Source organism: Pan paniscus, chromosome 16 (assembly GCF_029289425.2).
Source record: "Pan paniscus chromosome 16, NHGRI_mPanPan1-v2.0_pri, whole genome shotgun sequence".
Lineage (NCBI taxonomy): Eukaryota > Metazoa > Chordata > Mammalia > Primates > Hominidae > Pan > Pan paniscus.
In genome coordinates, this window is record NC_073265.2 from 84,756,816 (window position 1) to 84,777,454 (window position 20,639).

The following is a 20,639-nucleotide window of genomic DNA, read 5'->3' on the forward strand; positions in this document are numbered from 1 at the left end:
TAGTAACTTCTGGAATAACTAACAGTATAGGCTGACAACTAGATTCCATTATTACCCAAGAGTTTTAAGAAACTTAACAGGACTGTCTCACTGCAACCTAACCAAACCACTAGAGGAATTGAATAAAGAAAATACCCTAATACCAATTCATGTTCACACCAGACCTAATGTTTGCCTTTAGAACCAATTATGGAAATAACTAACAATTCCTATTATCTCTAGTATGAACAATGTCTACTTGTTGCTGTTATTGTTGTTTTTATCTTTTAAGCTCTTTCTAGAATTCTACTTAAAATAGTTAAATAACCTACCTCAGGGGGAATCAAGTAAGCAGTATCAATTGCATGCATTTTTCCATCTTGTATAAATGCTGACCTGTAGCTGCTCCTATGCTGGCAGTACACACACACTTTATCACAGAATTGAGCTCAGTCAAGGGAGTACGTTTAGACAAGTTACTGAGGCAATCTCACTCTCACCTCCGAAGAGAGAGAGGAGATATAAGAACTGGTTGCAGAGTTCAAAGGCAGTCTCAGTCAATTTTTCTTTTAATTGACTCCTGCATACTACTGTCTTTGCCAGCTAGCATCAATCCAACCATCTTTTGAAAACATACACCAATTGCCCTCTGTAAATTAGTGCACACACTTTAGGTGGTGTCTGATGAGACTGTGTTAATTAGGTGCCCTGACCTTCCTTAGGGACAGGCAGGTGCCCTTTCTAAGTTAGGCCAATTGAGCAGTCTTTCCTTAAAAACTGTAAACAGGGAAACAAGACTGAGAATATTTGAGGTCATTTATTGCAGCACGGTTGCAAATCTGTTGAGTTTCTGGTACCAAAATCCTCTGGTGCTGCTCCAGTCTGCTACTTTGCAAGTGTGATCCTTAGGTTTTTCTTTCTGTTCTGTAAGACTCTCCATACATTTCCAGTAAAAATACTACTGACTTAAGTTTTTCAAAGTTAATGTTGCTTTCAATCAAAAACAAATCCAGTGTTCAAGTTCTATTTCTGCTACTCACAAAAATATAGCTAAAAATTTCATTTCAAACTTTCAATCCAAAAGGCATTGGTTTTAAATAGATCTTTTATTGAAGTAAAACATATACAAAGAAAGTGCATAAAGATAAACATATAGTTTGATGATATTTTACAAATAAACTTGCATATACACAATTCAGAAGGTATCAAACTTTGTTTCTCAGAGTGTGATTCATTTACCAGTAGCCTTGGCATTGCCTAGGAGCTTGTTAAAAATGCAGAATCTTAGCTCCCACCCAGACCTATTGAATCAGAATCTGCATTTCAAAAAGATCTCGAAGGACATCTATATGTAGACTGAATTTTGAGAAGTACAGATATAGAACATGACCAACTGTCTAGAAATCTCCTTTATTAATCTACTCTGGTCATTACCTCTTCAAAAGTAGCCACTTTTTGATTACCCATGCCTTAGTTTTGCTATGTTATTGAACTTTCTATAAAAGGATTCATGTTATCTACTTTCTGCAGGTCTGGCTTCTTGTACTCAGTATTATGTTTAGAGATTCTTCCATGCTATTGCATGCAGAAGTTTGTTCTTCTTTTAGTATTTTTAATTGCTGCATGAACATACCATGTTTCATCTATTTCACTGTTGGCAGATACTGGGATTCGTTCATTCAGGGACTGCTATGAATAATGCTGGTAGCATCATGGCCCTTAGAAAACATACTGATGTATTTCTATTGAGTAAACTTTTAAGATTAGAATTGTAAGGTCACAGATATGCATGCATATGTTCAGTCACAGTAGATAATGACAAAGAGTCTCCAAAGTAGTTGTACACATTTACAATCCCACCATTGGAGTATGAAAATTATAGTTGTCCTAAACCATAACTAATAACTGACATTGTCAGACGTTGTTTGGCCAGCTAGATGTGTAGTTGACTAAGCCATTCTGGTGGTCGTATAGTGATATCACACAGTGATTTTATTTATTCATTTATATATGGATAGAAATCATTGTGTGTACTTAGCATGTCCATGATGTTTTGAAGTACATATACATTATGGAATGGTTAAATGTAGTAAATTAACAAATGCCATATCTCCTATAGTTATCAGTTTTATGGTGAGAGCACTTATCCACTCTTTGCATTTTTTATGAATACAACATATCACAATTAACTATAGTCACCTTGCTATACAATAGATCCCTTAAATTTATTTTTATCTATCTCACTGAAATTACACATCTTTTAACCAATATCTACCCATAACCTTTCTCCTAACCACCCCAGGCTCTGGTAACCAGCATTCTACTTCTCTCTACTTCTATTACATTAAGTTTTTTTAGATTCCACAGATGAATGAGATTACATGTTATTGATCTTTCTCTGCCTTACTAATTTTAAGTAACATAATGCCCTATAGGTTCATCCATGTTGTTAATATAAAATGACAGAATTTCCTTTTTTTGTGTGGCTGAATAGTATTGCATTGTGTATATATACCATATTTCATTATTCATTTATCCATTGATTCCATTTCTTGGCAATTGTTAATATTCCTGCAATAAACATTAGAGTGAAGACATCTTTTTATAGATAATTTTTAAAATAAGTCCTCAAAAGCATAGCCAAGAAAAGCAAAAATAGACAAATGAAATTGCATCAAACAAAAAAGACTCTGCACAGCAAAAGAAAGTCAACAGAGAAAATAGACAATCTACATAATGATATGAAATATCTGCATATTTCTTATACATTGTATATATGTGATAAAGAGTTAATATCCAAATTATATTTAAAAACTCAATAGCAAGAAAAGCCTGGGATTAAAAATGGGGACAAGACCTGAACAGAATGGGAGAAAATTTTTGCAATCTATCCATCTGACAAAGGGCTAATATCCAGAATCTACAAAGAACTTAAACAAATTTACAAGAAAAAAAACAAACAACCCTATCAGAAAGTGGGCGAAGGATATGAAGAGACAGTTCTCAAAAGAAGACATTATGCAGCCCACAAACATATGGGGAAAAGCTCATCATCACTGGTCATTATAGAAATGAAAATCAAAACCACAACGAGTTACCATCTCAGGCCAGTTAGAATGGTGATCATTAAAAAGTCAGGAAACAACAGATGGTGGAGAGGATGTGTAGAAATAGGAACACTTTTACCCTGTTGGTTGGAGTGTAAATTAGTTCAACCATTGTGGAAGACAGTGTGGCGATTCCTCAAGGATCTAGAACCAGAAATACCATTTGACCCAGCAATCCCATTACTGGGTATATACCCAAAGGATTATAAATCATTCTACTATAAAGTCACATGTACTTACGTTTATTGTGGCACTGTTCACAATAGCAAAGACTTGGAACCAACCCAAATGTCCATAAATGATAGACTGGATAAAGAAAATGTGGCACATACACACCGTGGAATACTATGCAGCCAAAAAAATCATGAATTTCTGTCCTTTGTAGGGACATGGATGAAGCTGGAAACCATCATTCTTAGCAAACTAACACAGGAACAGAAAACCAAACACCACATGTTCTCACTCATAAGTGGGAGTTGAGCAATGAGAACACATGGACACAGGGAGGGGAACATTACACACCCGGGCCTGTTGAGGGGTGGGGGCTAGGGGAGGGATAGCATTAGGAGAAATACATAATGTAAATAATGGGTTGATGGGTGCAGCAAACCACCATGGCACATGTATACCTATGTAACAAACCTGCCTGTTCTGCACATGTATCCCAGAACTTAATGTATAATAATAAAAAAAATTATCGCCCAGATCAAAGTCATAAACCTTTCCCACTAAGTTTTCTTCTACTTCTATTAGATCAAGTTTTTTAGATTCCACAGATGAATGAGATTGCATTTTTTTCTAGTAGTTTCATAGTTTCAGGTCTTAGATTTATTCCTTTAATATGTTTTGAGTTGATTTTTGTATATGCTGACAGATAACAGTCTACTTTCATTGTTTTGCATGTGAATATCCATTTATCAACACTATTTATAGAATAGTCTGCCCTTTCCCCATTGTGTGTTCTTGGTGCCTGCATCAAAAATCAGTTAGCTGTGAATTTGTGGATTTATTTCTTAGCTCTCTATTTTGTTTCATTGGTGTATGTCTTTGTTTTTATGCCAGTACCATATTGTTTTGGTTACTATAATTTTGTAGTATATTTTAAAGTCAAATCATGTAATGCCTCCAGCTTTGTTGTTTTGGTTCAGGATTGCTTTGACTGCTTGGGGTCTTTTGTGGTTCCATACAAATTTTATGATTTTTTTTTCTATTTCCGAGAAGAATGTCATTGGTATTTTGATAATGATTGCATTGAATCTGTAGATTGCTTTAGGTATTATATACATTTTAACAATAGTAATTATTCCAATCAATGAACATAGGATATTGTTCTATTTATTTGTGTCTTTTTACATTTATTTTATAAGTGTTGTATAGCTTTCAGTGTAGATTTCTCTCACACCTTTGGTTAACTGCATTCCTACGTATTTTATTTTTATAGCTATTGTAAATGGAATTGTTTCATTGATTTCTTTTACAGATAGTTTGCTATAGTGTATAGAAACACGAGTGATTTTTTATGTTGATTTTGTATCCTGCACTTGTACTGGATTTGTGTATTAGTTTTAATAGTTTTTTGATGTAGTCTTTTGAGTTTTCTGTATAAAAGATCTTGTCATCTGCAAACAGGGACAATTTAACTTCTTGTTTTTCAATATGGATGTCTTTAACTTTTTTTTTTTTTTTGCTTGATTACTGTTGCCAGGACTTCTAGTAGTATGTTAAATGGAAGTTGTGAAAGTGAATTTGTTTGCCTTGTTCTAAATCTTAGAGGAAAAGTGTTCAGCTTTTCCCTGTTCAAGATAATGTTAGCTGTGAGTTTGTCATATATGGCCTTTATTGTACTGAGATACATCTCTTTTATACTTAACGTGTTTCAAGTTTTTAACCATAAAATGATGTGGAATTTTGTTCAATGTTTTTTCTGCATCTATTGAAATGATTATGTGGCTTTTGTCCTTGTTTTTGTTAATGTGATGTATCCTGTTTATTCAATTGCCTATGTTATACCATCTTTGCATCCTAGAGATGAATCCCAGTTTATCATGGGGAAGGATTTCCTTTTTTTTTTTTTTTTTGGCAGGCGGGGGGAACGGAGTCTTGCTCTGTCACTAGGTTGGAGTGCAGTGGCATGCTTACTGCAAACTTCGCCTCCCGGTTTCAAGTGATTCTCCTGCCTTAGCCTCCCGAGCAGCTTCGACTACAGGCGCTCCATTACACCTAGCTAATTTTTGTATTTTTAGTAGAGATAGGGTTTCACCATGTTGGCCAGGATGGTCTTGATCTCTTGACCTCGTGATCCACCTGCCTTGGCCTCCCAAAGTGCTGGGATTACAGGTGTGAGCCACGGTGCCCGACCTGGATCTTCTTAATGTGATTTATTTTGGTAATATTTTGTTGAGGATTTTTTTAATCTATATTCAAAAAGGGTATTGGCATGTGTTTTCTTTCATGGTTGCATCCTTCTCTGGTTTTATTATCAGGGTAATATTGGCCTTGTAGAATGAGTTTGGAAGTGTTCCCTCCTCCTTAATTTGTTGTAAGTGTTTGAGAAGAATTGGTATTTGTTCTTCTATAAATGTTTGTAGAATTCAGAAATGAAGCCATGAGGTCCTAGGATTTTCTTTAATGGGAAATATTCTATTACTGATTCAATCTCCTTACTCATTATTAATTTGTTCACATTTTCTATTTCCTTATAACTCAAAATTGATAGATTATGTGTGCCCAAGAATCTATCCATTTATTTGAGGTTATTCAATTTATTGGTGTATAATTGTTGATAATAGTCTCATAATTCTTTTTATTTCTACAGTTTCAGTTGTGATGTCTCCTTTTTGATCTCCGATTTTATTTGAATCTTCTCTCTTTTCCTTAGTATAGATGAAGATTTGTCAATTTTGTTTATCTTTTCAAATAACCAACTTTTTTCTCAATCTTTTGTATTGTTTTGTTCACCTTTATTTACTTTATTCCAGTCTGGTCTTAATTATATCTTTTCTTCTTCTAATTTTTGGTTTAGTTTGCTCTTGTTTTTCTAGTTCTTTGAGGTGAAATGTTCAATTGTTTATTTGACATTTTTCTCCTTTTTGATAGGCATTTATTGCTATATAAATGTGTAGTTGAAAAGAATGTATATTCTGGGGCTGTTGAATGAAACGTTCCTTTTTTTTGGCAGGTGGGTGGACGGAGTCTTGCCCTGTCACTAGGTTGGAGTGCAGTGGCATGCTTACTGCAAACTTATGCAAACTTACTGCAAACAGACCTAAATGTCTGTTAGGTCTGTCTGGTCTTGAGTACAGTTTAAATCGGATGTTTCTTTATTGATTTTCTGTCTGGGTGATCTGTTTATTGCTGAAAGGTGGGTGTTGAAATCCCCTACTATTATTGTATTCTAGTCAGTTTTTCCACTTAGACCCATTAATATTTGGTTTGTATATGTACTTGTTTCAGTGCTGGGTGCATATATAATTCTTATACCCTCTTGTTAAATTGACCCCTTTATTGTTAGATAATGATCTCCTTTGTCTTTTTTTACAGTTTTTGACTTGATGTCTATTTTATCTAATATAAGTAGAACTATTCCTGCTCTCTTTTGTTTTTCATTTGCATGGAGTATGTCTTTCTATCCCTTCACTTTCAGTCTATGTGTTTTCTTAGCAATAAAGTGAGTCTCTTTTAGGCAGCCTATAGTTGGGTCTTTTATTGTTGACCATTCAGCCACTTCATATTTTTTAATTGGATAATTTAGTACATTTACATTCCAGATAGTTATTGATAGGGAAGGACTTACTGCTGCCTTTTTGTTAATTGTTTTCTAGTTATATTTTAGATTCTATCTTTCTTTCCTATTGTCTTCCTTTAAGTTATTTTCTTTAGCAATATGTTTTGATTCCTTGCTTTTTATTTTTAGTGTATCTATTATAGGTCTTTGCTCTGTTGTCAATCTTAGGTTATAAGAAACATCTTATAGTTTGAACAGGTTATAAGTTGATAACACTTAGCTTTGATCACAAAAAAAAAACACTATACTTTAGCTTCACTCCTCTCCCCTACATTTTGACATTTTGATGTCATAATTTACATCTTTTTATATTGCATGTACTTTCACAAATTATTGTAGTCATTATTTCAATAGTTTTAGCTTTTAACCTTCATACTAAAGCTATCATTACATACCACAATTACACTATTATATAGTAGTATTTGGAATTTGACTATGTACTTACTTTTATCAGTGAGATTCATACATCCAGATGTTTTTGTTTTACTTATTAGCATTTTTTTCTTTCAAATTGAAGAACTCCCTTTAGCATTTCTTGTTAGAAAGGTCTAAAGGTGACAAACTCCCTCAGCATTTGTCTAGAAAAGTCTTTATTCTCATTCATGTCTAAAGAATAGATTTGCTGGGTACAATATTATTAGTTGGTACTTTTTTCCCTTTAGCATTTAAAATATATCATTCTCTTTATTTCCTGATTTGTAAGGTTTCTGCTGAGATGTCTGCTGCTAGGCATGTTGGAGTTCCATTATATGTTATTTGCTTCTTTTCTCTTGCTACTTTTAGAATCCTCTCCTTAACTTTGATCTTTGAAAATTTGGTTATAATATATATTGAGGTAGTCTTATTTGAATTGAATCTGATTGGTGACTTTTGACCTTCTTGTAGCTGGATGTTTACCTTTCTCCATGTTTGAAAAGTTTTTTGTTATTATTTCTTTAAATAACTTTTCTACCTCTTTCTCTCCCTCTAATCCTTCTTGAACACCAGTAACTCATATATTTCCTTTTTTAATGCTATCCCATCAATCCTGTCAAAGTTCTTTATTCCTTTTCATTATTTTTTCTTTATTCTTCCTTGTATGTGTATTTTCAAATAACCTAACCTGTCTTTGCATTCAGGTTCTTTATTTTGCTAGATCAATTCTGCTGTTAATACTTTCTATTGTATTTCTTATTATATTTTTCAGCTCTATAATATGTTTTAATTTTTTTATTATTTTAATTTTTCTGTTAAATTAATTTTTCTGTTAAATATCTCTAATAAATTTCTAGGTTGTTCCTCTGTATCTTCTTAAAGTTTACTGACCTTCCTTAAAATAGAAATGTTGAATTCTATGTCAGGCAGTGCATTCATCTCTGTCCCTTCAAGGTTAGTCACTGGCTTCATATTTTTTTCTTGCGATATCATGTTTCCCTGATTGTTCTTAATCCTTGTGGTCATATGTCACCTTCTTTAAGTGTCTTCACCTTAAAGAAATAGGTATTTATTATAGTCTTTTTAGTATGGTTTTGTCTGAGAATGTTCTTCAACAGTAAGCTTATCAGAAATTCTAAGCAGACTGTTATAATTTCTAAGGCCAAGGTTGCTGCAGTGTTAGTGGGTGCCCTAAGACCAGGACTACCACAGTCAATGTAGCCAGGATTGGAGTACCCTGAACTCCAGGACTGCTGCAGCACCTTGTAGGAATCCCATAGCCATCAAGGGACACCCAAAGCCCATGGTCAATGAGGCCTGCCTGTCTCTGAGGTTTATCCAGAACCTAAGACCACAGCAGTTGGCCATTGGTGATACAGTTCAAAACTTGAATGCGTTTTGCTGGGGCTCACCTAGTACCAGGGCAGGTCTAGAGGCTCAGTCCATGAATACTGGTCTGGAGTCTGAGGCCATGGTTGGGTTTTTTGTGTTTTTGTTTTGTTTTGTTTTTTGTTTTTTTGCTGAGTTTTACTGTGGTGGGACTGGTATTGGGATCCAAGGCAATGTCCTATGCTTACTTTCCTTCCCAAGTGGAAAGCATCTCTCTCCATCCTGTGTCACCTAAGGTTAAAGGAACGGTAAGTTGGGTAATGTAAAACTGTCCTTTTCACACTCTTCAGTGCATCTTTTCTCATTATTGTGCTATAACCAGGTACAGTGATCTCTCACATGGTTTCCTTCGCTCCTGGAAGGTATTTATGTGCATAGATAGTTGACCAAATTGATTTTTCTGCTTGGGTACAATCACCAGAGAACCTTATTCTGCCATCTTGCTCTACCCTCTGTCCCACCATTGTGTATTTTTTGTTTGTTTGTTTGGTTTTTTTTTTTTTTTTTTTTTTTGAGATGGACTCTCACTCTGTTACCCAGGCTTGAGTGACATGGCTGTGGTTTTAATTTGTATCTCCCAATTGACTGAAGCTATTGATAACTTTCCATATGAATTTGTCATTTGAATATCCTCTTCTGTGAAATGACTGTTTAAGTCTCTTGCCCAATTATTAAATTAGGTTAGTCTATCTTTTTCTTTTCAATTTTTAGAAAATTTTTCTAACGTGTAATTTAGACAATTTATCATGACAAAGACTCTCTCTTTTGACCAAACTTACGTCAGCCTCCTTTGAGTCCTCTTTCTGTCTAGGCTCTGTCTTGAGGATCTGTCCTAAGACCTCTTAGTCCAGTTTTAGCAAAAATTCTCCTAAGTCAAGTATATAAATCCTGCACTTATTATATCTAATCAAATTCCTTATCTCCCACTCTCAATATCTTATCACCTGGCCTCCCTTCTGCAAAAATTCTGTCAACCCAGTTTAGTCAGAATTCCCTATCAGTTTTTATGTTTACTCCTACAGTTTGTACATCTAGTGACACCCACCTTGGTCCTTAGCTACAAATTTTCATTTTTCCTTGTATTAGAGTAAGCCCAATCTCTCACTCCTACTGCAAAACCTCATTGTAATAGTCCCTCTAGAAAAAGTCTGCCTTACCATCTTTAACAAATGCTATAAATATCTTTTTCTTTAACAGTTGAATATATGTTTTCCTATATCTTCGCCCACTCTGTGGCTTGGCTTAAACAGAACTTTTTAAATTCGATAAAATTCACGTATCAGTCATTTTCTTTATGTTTTATTGCTATTTATATTCTCTTTACAAAGCAATGGCCAGTACAATTCCAATCTATTTTCCCTTTGTATAGTGGAAGATAGAGAAAATATGGAAGATAATAACTCCTCCAGTCTGGGAAGATAACATGCTTAGCTAATAAGTATAATTTTTGCTTACATTGATATTACCGGTAAAAAGAATAAACTACATTTGTTGTAATCTCTAATGATAAAATGGTGATTCTTCATCCAGATACCTGTGATTCTAGAAATAATACAGAGCCAGCCTGCCTAAATTATGAAACTACAAGTAAAATCTGCTGTGTTTACATTGCAAATGGTTTACCAAACCACGTGTTATGAGTTGAGAACAACTCTGGTTAGTGAAGACAAGAAGTTAATATTCATAGATTTCTAACTAGGAAGTTCCCTTCACTCACATTATACTTAAACAATAAAATTAGGCAACTGCTGAAACAAAAGAATGAATGGCTAGTTTTACCTTTAAAATGTAGATTGGTACAATTACCTAATCCAAGTAAACACATGGCACTGCTTGGATTAAAAAAAACTCATATTTTCAAATCTTTATTATGTACCTACAGTGTGTCAGGCACACACACACACACATACACACACTAAGCTACTGAGGTGATTATTCTTTCCTACAGACCTACAGACATGCCGTCAGGAGTGTCTTCCATGACATGGGAGAGAAGAAGAAACACAATTCCTCCCATGAAGTCAGCAGAGGCAATGCTGAAAAATAATAATGCAGCGAAGACATTCTCATATCCTACAAGGAAAAACAAATTAAAATGGAATGTTTTCTTCGCTTTAGTGTATATTGATTTTGAAAAGACATATTCTATTCTGAACAGCAGTATAGAAAATAGACACTCTCCATTAAACATCTTTTCATGGAAGACATTTTATATCATGTTATTGAACTTAATTTGATGTCAAATAATTGAGATGGGTGGCGTTATTCCTATTTCACAGATGAGACAACTAGAGAGCAGAAAAAATTGAACAAACAATATGGCCTAAATCACACAGCTAGGAAGAGACCCCGGCCCCTGACTTGGAGAGTGTGACCTTCCCATTTCTCCACAATTTCTCTTCTAGTTGGGCTGTTTTCTTCACTGGATTTAGATCTTTGCCTAAGAAGCTGAACACTCCACACCCACCATTGTCCACTCTTCCAGTAGAGCATTCCCATCAGCTTGTCCACCACAGCCACTCAAGAACACTGAGAAGGACGCAGATTCAGCAGAATTCAGAGCAGGGGCTGGTGTGACTAGGGAGCTGCAGAGAAAATCTTTCTGCAATTCCCTACGCAGTTGGCGGTGTGCCTGAGCATATTTCTTAGTTTTGCCCACTCTACCTTTAAGGTCTTAGCCTTGCTTTTAGGTTTCATCATTTGGTTTGCTTATGGAAAAATTTTCCATTACATTGCCTCTATTCAATCGGAATCTCCAGGACAAAACATTCTTTGTTCAATAAGGAATTAAATACAGAGCCTTTAAACTTTAGGAAGTCCTGGAACACTGGTTTTAATAATTATGTCCTGTGTGAATAATGAACACACCTGGACTACACCAGACCATATTTCATAAAGAGTCCTATTGTAGTTTCACTGTCTTTGTATAAAAATGAATCATAATCTGGAGTGTGAAATAGTGAGAGGAGGGGGTTATGGCGGAAATGACACAGGCCCTTCCATCAGATCGCCACCCGTGTTCCGGGCATGCCTTGACTTGCTGATAAATCTCAGGCAAGTCACTCAAGGCACTTGAATCTCAGTTTTTGTTTCTCTGCAATGTGATAATGGTACTACAAGAATGTGTGGTGAGCAATAAAGATGATAAAGTTATAAAAATACTATGCTGGCATTTATCTTTTTAAAGACAAACTTCTGAGGTAAGCAACCATAGTGTCAAGACACTATGCAAGCGGATTAAATCTTGTCCAGGAGCTTGTCCATCTCCATGTACAAATCAAGCAAAACAGGCAGCATGGAGAATCCAGAGAGTGAGTGAAAAATAGCTCAGGGGGACATGAGAGAAATGATATTTAGATGAGCAAGCAGTTAGGCTCATGTCAGAGCATGAAACCAAGTCAGTCCTGTGAGAGGATGGGGGAAGGCCGTGCAAGTTGCCAAACACAGAATTCAGGAAGTGGAACTGAAGTAAAAAGCCTAATTTGTTACCAGATTTAAACGTAAGGGCTGTGGGCTCCATAACCAAAGAGAAGCAGCATCCTCTCTCATACTGAACTGAGGAAAACAATCAGCGCAGCCAGGGTTAGGACTGAAGAATTACCCCAGCAGCAAAGCAACAAAATGGAAGAATTGTGGAACCAAAAGCTGAATCTCTAGCTGCATTCTCCTGGGTAATCCAGGTTTATTAGGTTGGTGCGAAGGTGACTGCGGTTTTTGCCATTGAAAGTAATGGCAAATACAGCAATCACTTTTGCACCCATCTAATAGTATAGTTTTCTTTTAAAATATTTTCAGAGACTTATCATGTACTCGAGGATGTAGCCTTCTCCAAGTTAACCATGTTTAGTTTCTTTAATTTGGCCTCATCTTGTGGTTCTGAGTGGCCGTTATAGTTACATTCTTCTGGGCATATTATAATTTATCAGTTTTCAATCTTTAAGTAAAGAAATGTGACCACTGTGCTATTCCTCTGTATTTCTGGAAGCTGTCCTTGGTAAAACTCTAAATTGCTTTGGCAAGAGGGGCAACTTAGATCACAAGGTGTGCCCAGCCCACCCCCATCTGTTGTTAAGCTCTATCTCTGACCTGCATTTGTGCACTGGTTCATCCGCAAATCTCAGCCTCAGACTTTTTGTGTACATCTAGAAAGCATAGTCTAAAATATTTTAAAGGATTTTCCTGTAAAGACGGAAAAAAACCCTCCTTTCCATTAGTATTTCTTGTGTCTAATCCATACAATCAAGTTGCCAGATTTCTGACTAGGCTCATTAATTTACTTAATTATTAGATTTTATAAATAATTGAACCCTCAATTTAAAAAGCCTCAGGGCATAGCTCAATAAAAACTTACATTAAAATATCAATGAGCAGCTGCAATAATAACAAAAATAAAACCTATCTGCATAAAACTGCTTACTTTGTCCATGACTTTGTCTGGACAGACCAATTTATAAGAACAAGTTTAGCCTCCTGTAATTAAATAAACTTGTCAGAGCTCCCCTAGGCCTGGCATGCATGGGTTTAATAGACATGTTTTCTGGTGACATGTATTGCCTCTAACATCTTAAAGTAAAAATTGGGAAAGTGCTGAGCCTTTTCTGGTTTAGACATTGTGCCCCTTAGGGGTTAAGCCTAATAGCATCACAAGTCTTTCAGTAGGTCACATAATTTATCATGACCATAATTTTCAAACTTTAAGATAAAGATATTGGAGTAGATTTTTTCCCATTTTTTTTCCATCTCAAAAATTATCTGAGTCTATGAGAAACGGCATCAATGAGTTAGTAATACCAACCACTCAAAATTTTGTTGCTATTTTATATCTTGTATATTATTCACTGCAGCTGGCTATACAATTTGTTTTCGAAACTTTAGAATCATGTCACCGTTAGCAGTTTATATTCATTTAGAATCCATGAGCCCGAAGTGATTTATGGAATTTTATGGAACACAGAGAAGATGTGATCCTTGCCGTTGATGTACTTACAGCAGAACTTTTGTTTTGCTGTATACTCAGTTATAATAACAGACTCCTTTTCCATATGCAGAAATATCTCCCAGAAATAATTAGCTGCAGACACAAAACAATTAGGTGGTTGCAACCTCATAAAATGTGATTGTTGGTTAATTGGCTCGTATTCACATTATGATATTTGCATCTACCACCTTACCACCTGCAAAATTTTAGCTCACAAAAATAGAAATGAGGTTTCAAAAATATGCCCTGGCAAGTGTAGTCTAAGTAGTCAATATGACCTGAATTTTCTATGGACATTCTTAATAGCACTGAAAAATGTTCAAGCATATGGAAATGAAAAATGTTAATTTCTAGACTGCAAACTCTTTTTCAGGAAGAAATATAATAAATACCAAGGGCTTAGAGCAACACCCAGTCATCGCCTCAATTTTCCATCTAAACCTATTTTTCTCTGTGGGTTCATTGTCTCAGGACTTTTATACCTGAAGGCATTGGGTTGTACTTTCTTTTTAGTTTCTTGACACCTTGCCTATGGTAGGGCCCATGCATGGTGAAAAGGCTACGCATCAGTAAAGCATATTTGTTTTGAGTAGATTTTTTCCCTTTTCATTCTAGTTTGAACTAAATTATTCATTTGCTATCAAAATATCTCACTACTATATATTAGAACTACTATATACTAACCACTTCTAATCTGAGAATCCAAAATACATTTTTCCCCTTTAATCTGCACTGCACAATTTGAAACCAGAATCTTGCCACTTAGGTTTAATCGATTAAGTTAACCAAACCAGCTCATTGATATATCCATTTAAATGCAAAAGGGCAAAAAGTGCAGGGAAGGCTGAAACAGTTACAAAAGAGATAACTTGGTAAAGACTCTTATGGACTGGCATCTATCTCAGCCATGACTGGCATTAACATTACTAACCCCACCTCTAGAATTCAAAATTACTCAGTATGGAAGTTCCCACATCAGAGAAAAATAAGGGGAAAATCTTAAACGTTTCCAGACATTTTCAGGTCTGGAATCAGTTCTGCCAAAGCAGGGAGCTTTGTCTGTTTATGAAACAAGGGGTCTTCACAGCATCTTCCCTAACATTTTCCTCTATGAAGACGGACTGGTATTGGCTTCAAAACCCTTTGACTTGTTGCTTAAACTGCTAAGGCTGGTGTTTTCAACACCTATTTTTTCATCAAATCTTTGACTTTTAGCCATCGACTTTTGCCGGTTTTGATAACATCAGATGACAGCTGTGCCCTGTTGAGAATTGAAGCTGCTTAGCAGAAACCTGGGTAGCTTTAGTGCCTTGCTGCATGAAGAAATTCACTTCAAAGGATGAAGAGGAGGAGAAAATGTGTTAGGAGGCAAAGGTGGAAGACAAAAGAGAGGAGAAAAGACAAGGAGAGGAGAAGGGAAGAAAGAGGAAAGGGGGCAAGAAGAGGGAGGGAGGGAAAGAGGAGTAGAGGGATGGTAAAGAAGAAAAAATACCAAAGTGTGACTGTGGGGTATACCTGATTCAGCCAGTCTGAGTCTTGTTTTGTTTTGTTTTACTCAATCTAAATCCCTTATTCCGGTTTTCCCAAAGCAATGTTTTGGGGGATGGAGAGAAAAAGAAAAGAAAGAGGAAAAAAAGCAAAAAGCAAGATCTTTGAATATCAGAGAATGCCAGTATGGCCTGAGCCAGATGCAGAGGGAAGAGATGAAAGCTCAGCTCAGATCGATATGCCACAGCTGGCGTTAAAAATGAATTTAGAGGAGGCTACCTGGGCAGCTGTCCTGGAACTCCAATACCAAGTTTCATTTACCCTTTACTGACCAGAGAACACTGCACTGGTGCAGAAAGAATGATGCTTTGAGACAGGAGCAGACATATTCCATGCTTCTTTAATTGCAAAGTCAAGATTCTTTAAACATATTATGAAATAGACCTAAACTAGATAGACTCAGAGATTGCAATTAAAACATCTTTTGAGAGGTATGAGGAAAAGGGCTAAGAGATTTGTTTGTGTAGTGTTAGAGAAGAAAAAAAGTTGAAAATCATTTCTCTTAATTATTTTTAGAAAATACAATAGCAGAAGCATCTTTGCCAAAGGGAGGGAATGTGTGTTTTGTGAATAGCTAAACTTTTAAAGGAGGTGGGATCTGGGCATCTCCTTTATTTCCAATTATAACTTTGTAATTTATTATTTACGGAAGTGTAATAACTTGGAAAATCCAATCAATACATAAAGGTTAATAAAATTAAAATTAAATTCTAGTTTAGAATACTGACCACAGATATGTTTCTCCTCTACTTTCTAAATATCCAATAAATGATGGTAAAGGATAATAAAGAATATAAATACCTATAAATCTACAAAACCCGGAACCACCAGAAAACCAGAGATTTTGCCACATTTCTGGAAGGAGAAAGTGTATAGGAGAGTGTTGTCCTGTGAAGTCAACCAGGAAGACACAGCTCAAAGTGAGGGTAGAGGGAACTAATGTGGGGAGGGGCTGCCAGGCTAGCTGGTGCCCTCCAGAGAGGTTCTAGTATTATACTGTGAGAAAGAAGTAAGCCTGAAAGAGAGAGATTAAGTGAAGATCAACAGGCAGGTAACCCCTCCATCCCAGCAAGCATGATTACTAGTAACCTGGTGTTTACTCCAGGTTTAAAAAAATAAAAAAAAAATCACATAGTCATTCTCTAAAGAAATTTAACTATCTACATAGAATCTGGGAGCTGGAGAAGGTTTAGAATTACAGAAGAATGCCTTTCTTGTAGTATTTAAGGGTCTGTGCCCATGATCCTAAATCAAAGCCTATCCATCAACAAAACTCACCTATATGCTCTGAGCCTCACATCAGATTTATTCATTCCTCATTCTTGAATAGGAAGAGATAACGTATCTCGAGAAAGTTGAGGAATATTTTCGCATGAATAGAAACAAAGACAGAATACAAAAACAAGCAAAAACAAAAAACATGAAGAATCAAATAGAATTAAAAACAAACGATTTTGAGAAAGCAGGTAAAAGAGAAAAACTCAAATTATTGTCCTTGGAGAAATGTAAGAAGATACTGTATTCGTCAAACAAGAACAGTCTACTATGAAAAATGAACTATTGGAGAACCAGAAGAGTTTCTAGGAATTTAAGATATAATTTCAGGAAAAACAAAGAGGAGAAAAAATTGAAGAAATAACATATCTCTCAGAATGTGCAGCACAAAATGTGAAAAGGCAAAATGTGAAAGAAAAGATAAGAAACAGAAGAGTTAACTCCAAAAGTTCAATGTCTAATTAATATTAGTATCATAAAGAAACAACAGAACAAACGAGGTAGAAGACAGTTGTCAAATCAATAGAAAGAAAGATTGACTACACTGCACGCAGGAAGGCATGCAATTTCAACATGAAAATGCCTGGCAAGGGCCAAAGAAGAGTCATGAAAATGAAGTAAAATATTAATGTGAAATTACAGAACCCTAGATATTAAAAAGGAAGATCTGAAAAGTTACCAGAGTGGGGAAAATATGTTATCTAAAGATATGGAAGGAGAAGGAGGAGAAGGAGGAAGAGGAGGAGGGGGAGGAGAAAGAGGAGGAGGAAGAGGAGGAGAAATGAAAGGAAAAGAAATAATAATTATTATTATGAAATGAAAAATCATGCTGACAACAGTAGAAGCAAATAAATTTGGCACAAGTTAAGACATTATTCCTAAATCTCACACTTGCAAGTGATGAAAGTTGCTGGAAACAAATCTTTTAAAGATCATTTTTAAAAAGCAATATAGTAAGGGGTTGTATGGAGATGATGAATTTTCTCTTCCTGTTGAATAAAAACTGTATTTGGTAAGTTGCAGTTTAGGATAAAATTACAGTGACATCATTCAATGCATTACAAAAAAATCTGTATCTGAACTATTAAAATAAAAACACAAATGATTCTGAACACAGCCTTTGATGACTTCCCAGATGGTTCCAGAGAAGATGGCAGTGAATGTGGAGACTCTGAGAAGAATTATCCCATAGACACAAGAAAGTAAGAAAATATTTCTAAGTTAATAGTATGTACATATTATATATGTTCCTACATTTTTACAGTACAAAATTACTAATTTAAATATAACAGATAGCCAGTCAACTATTTTACAATGCATCATAAACATATATATTTAAGTTAGCCAATTACTCTATGAAAAACACTCTTTACTTGGAAAAATTATAGAATCTGCAATGATTTTAGATGCAATAGAATCATGTTATTGATCTTCATAAAGTAAAAGTAATAGTAGAGCTGACAGAAGTTGAAAAGTAGGTAGGGAAAAGAAGATGTAAAAGTAGAAAAATAAGATGTGAAGTTTCAGTTTTGTTAAATAGAACTACAAAAAGATGACTACAAGTAGAGTGCAAATGAAATTCTTACCTATCATAATAGGAATTCAGTAGATAAATTTCAAGTTACTAAGTGAAGAAATAGAAATAGCATGTTAGTCAATAATTTGTAGGCAAAAACCTTTAGAATTTTAACAAAAATGGACAGAAGTGATTGTTTCTCTGAGGAGAGAATGTATTTGGGGAACTGTGGTGTTACTCTTGAGTGTTCCTTATTAAAACTAACATAGTTTAAAATTCATAGATTATATACAAATATACCAGGGCACTTAACCTTTATTATAGATGAGAATTTGGTGTTATTGATAGGCTTGGTTTATAGAGAGGAAATTGAAATTCAGAGAATTTAAATAACTGCTTGGGTTTCACAGCCTTTTCAGTAGGAGAAATGAAGCTTATAACCAGATCTTCCAAATGCCATGCTCTTTGGAAATCTCAAAATAGGAGTAGATACTTAATAATTTTTTTTTCCAAGATGTTTCTGATCTCCTCTCATGAATGTATAGAATGCATTTTAATCCAGGTGTTGGGAAACTTTTTTCTTGTAAAAGGCCAATTTTGTACTTTGTCAGCTATGTGGTCTTTGTAGAAATCACTCAACTCTCCCAATGTAATGCAGCAGCAAGAAGACAATATGTAATTGGATGAGCATGGTCTGATTTGGCTTATAGGCTACAGTTTGCCAACTCTTGGATCAATAAATTAATTATTTCTCTCTTCTAATTTTCATTCTAGTTTCAATTTTGGGGGCAAAGATGGCTATGCAATATTTTCACTGAGCCTATTCTGTAATTTTCCTCTAACCCTGTATTAGTCCATTCTCACACTGCTGTAAAGAACTACCTGAGAAACTGTGTAATTTATTTTTTAAAAAGAGGTTTAATCAGTTCACAGTTCTGCAGGCTGTGCAGGCTTCTGCTTCTGGGTAGACCTCAGGAAACTTACAACCATGGTGGAAGGCAGAGGGGAGGCAAGCACATCTTCATATGGTGGAGAAGAGAGACACAGAAGGGGGAAGTGCTACACACTTTCAAACAACCAGTTCTCCTGAGAACTCTATCACAAGAACAGCAAGGGGGAAGTCCACCCCCAGGATTCAATCACCTCCTACCAGGCCCCTCCTGCAACACTGAAAATTACAATTCTATATGAGATTTGGTTGGGGACATGTAGCCAAACTATATCATTCTGCCTCAGCCCCTCCCAAATCTCATGTCCCTCTCACATTTTCAAACACAATCATGCCTTTCCAATGGTTGCTCCAAAGTCTTAACTCATTCCAGCATTAACTCTAAAGTCCAAGCCCAAAGTCTCAACTGAGACAAGTCCCTTCCACCTATGAGCCTGTGAAATAAAAAACAAGTTAGCTACTTCCAAGATACAATGGAAGTACAGGCATTTGGTAAATGCTGCCAATCCAAAAGGAAGAAATTTCCCAAAGCAAAGGGGCTCCAGGCCCCACAAGAGTCCAAAACCCAGCAGGGCAGTCATTAAATCTTAAAACTCCAAAATAATCTCCTTTGACTCCATGTCTCACATCCAGGACACACTGATTCAAGTGGTGAGCTCCCAAGGCCTTGGGAGCTCCACCCCTGTGGCTCTGCAGGGCACAACCTCAGTGGCTGTTTTCATAGGCTGGTGTCAAGTGCCTGCAGCTTCTCCAGGTGCACAGTGCAAGCTGTCAGTGGATCTACCATTCTGAGGTTTGGAGAACAGTGGCCTTCTTCTCATAGCTCCGCCAGGTGGTGCTCCAGTGGGGACTCTGTGTTGCTCCAACCTCATGTTTCCCTTTCACACTACCCTAGTAGAGGTTCTACATGAGGGCTCCACCCCTGAATCAGACTTCTGCCTGGACTTCACTGTCTGTATCATTATTAGCATTTTGGTCACAACCATTCAACAAGTCTGTGGGAAGTTCCAAACTTTCCTTCATCTCTCTGTCTTCTTCTGAGCCCTTCAAACTGTTCCAACATTTGCCCATTACCCAGTTCCAAAGTTGCTTCCACATTTTCATGTATCTTTATAGCAATGCCTCTCTTCTTTGGTACCAATTTTCTATATTAGTCTATTCTCACATCGCTATAAAAAACTACCTAAGACTGAGTAATTTATTGAAAAAAGAAATTTGATTAGCTCATGGTTTCTGCAGGCTTTCCAGGCTTCTGCTTCTGGGGAGACCTCAGGAAACTTACAATCATGGCAAAAGGTGAAGGAGAAGCAAGTACGTCTTCAGATGGCTGGCAAGAGAGAGTGAAAAAGTGGAGGGGAAGTGCTACATACTTTCAAACAACCAGATCTTGTGAGAACTCTATCACAAGAACAGAAAGGGGGAAGTCTGGCCCCATGATTCAGTCACCTCCCTCCAGGACCCTCCTACAACATCGAAGATGACAATTCTGTGTGAGATTTGGGTGGAGACACACAGCCAAACCATATCAAACCCCATCCATTATTACATGCAAGAAAGTGAGACCACATAATAACACAGGTGTCCCTTCCACTTATAGCTCACTTTCTTCCCCATAACTTGGCTTTGCATCTCATAAACTCTGAAAATTACATATCATTTTTATTGGGGTGGATGGATTCTCTTGCATATTACTTATTTAA

The 20,639-nt window shown here is 36.0% G+C and overlaps 1 long non-coding RNA gene across 2 annotated transcripts in view; it reads right to left on the bottom strand.

Moving 5' to 3' along the window:
- Window positions 1–1,075: 1,075 nt before the first annotated feature.
- LOC112437213 (uncharacterized) overlaps window positions 1,076–20,639 on the bottom strand; it is a 110,782-nt gene continuing 91,218 nt past the window's right edge. For both annotated transcript variants that reach the window (XR_010110083.1, XR_003025855.4), the window contains one exon: window positions 1,076–10,746. This is a non-coding gene — a long non-coding RNA (uncharacterized LOC112437213). The remainder of the gene's footprint in view (window positions 10,747–20,639) is intronic.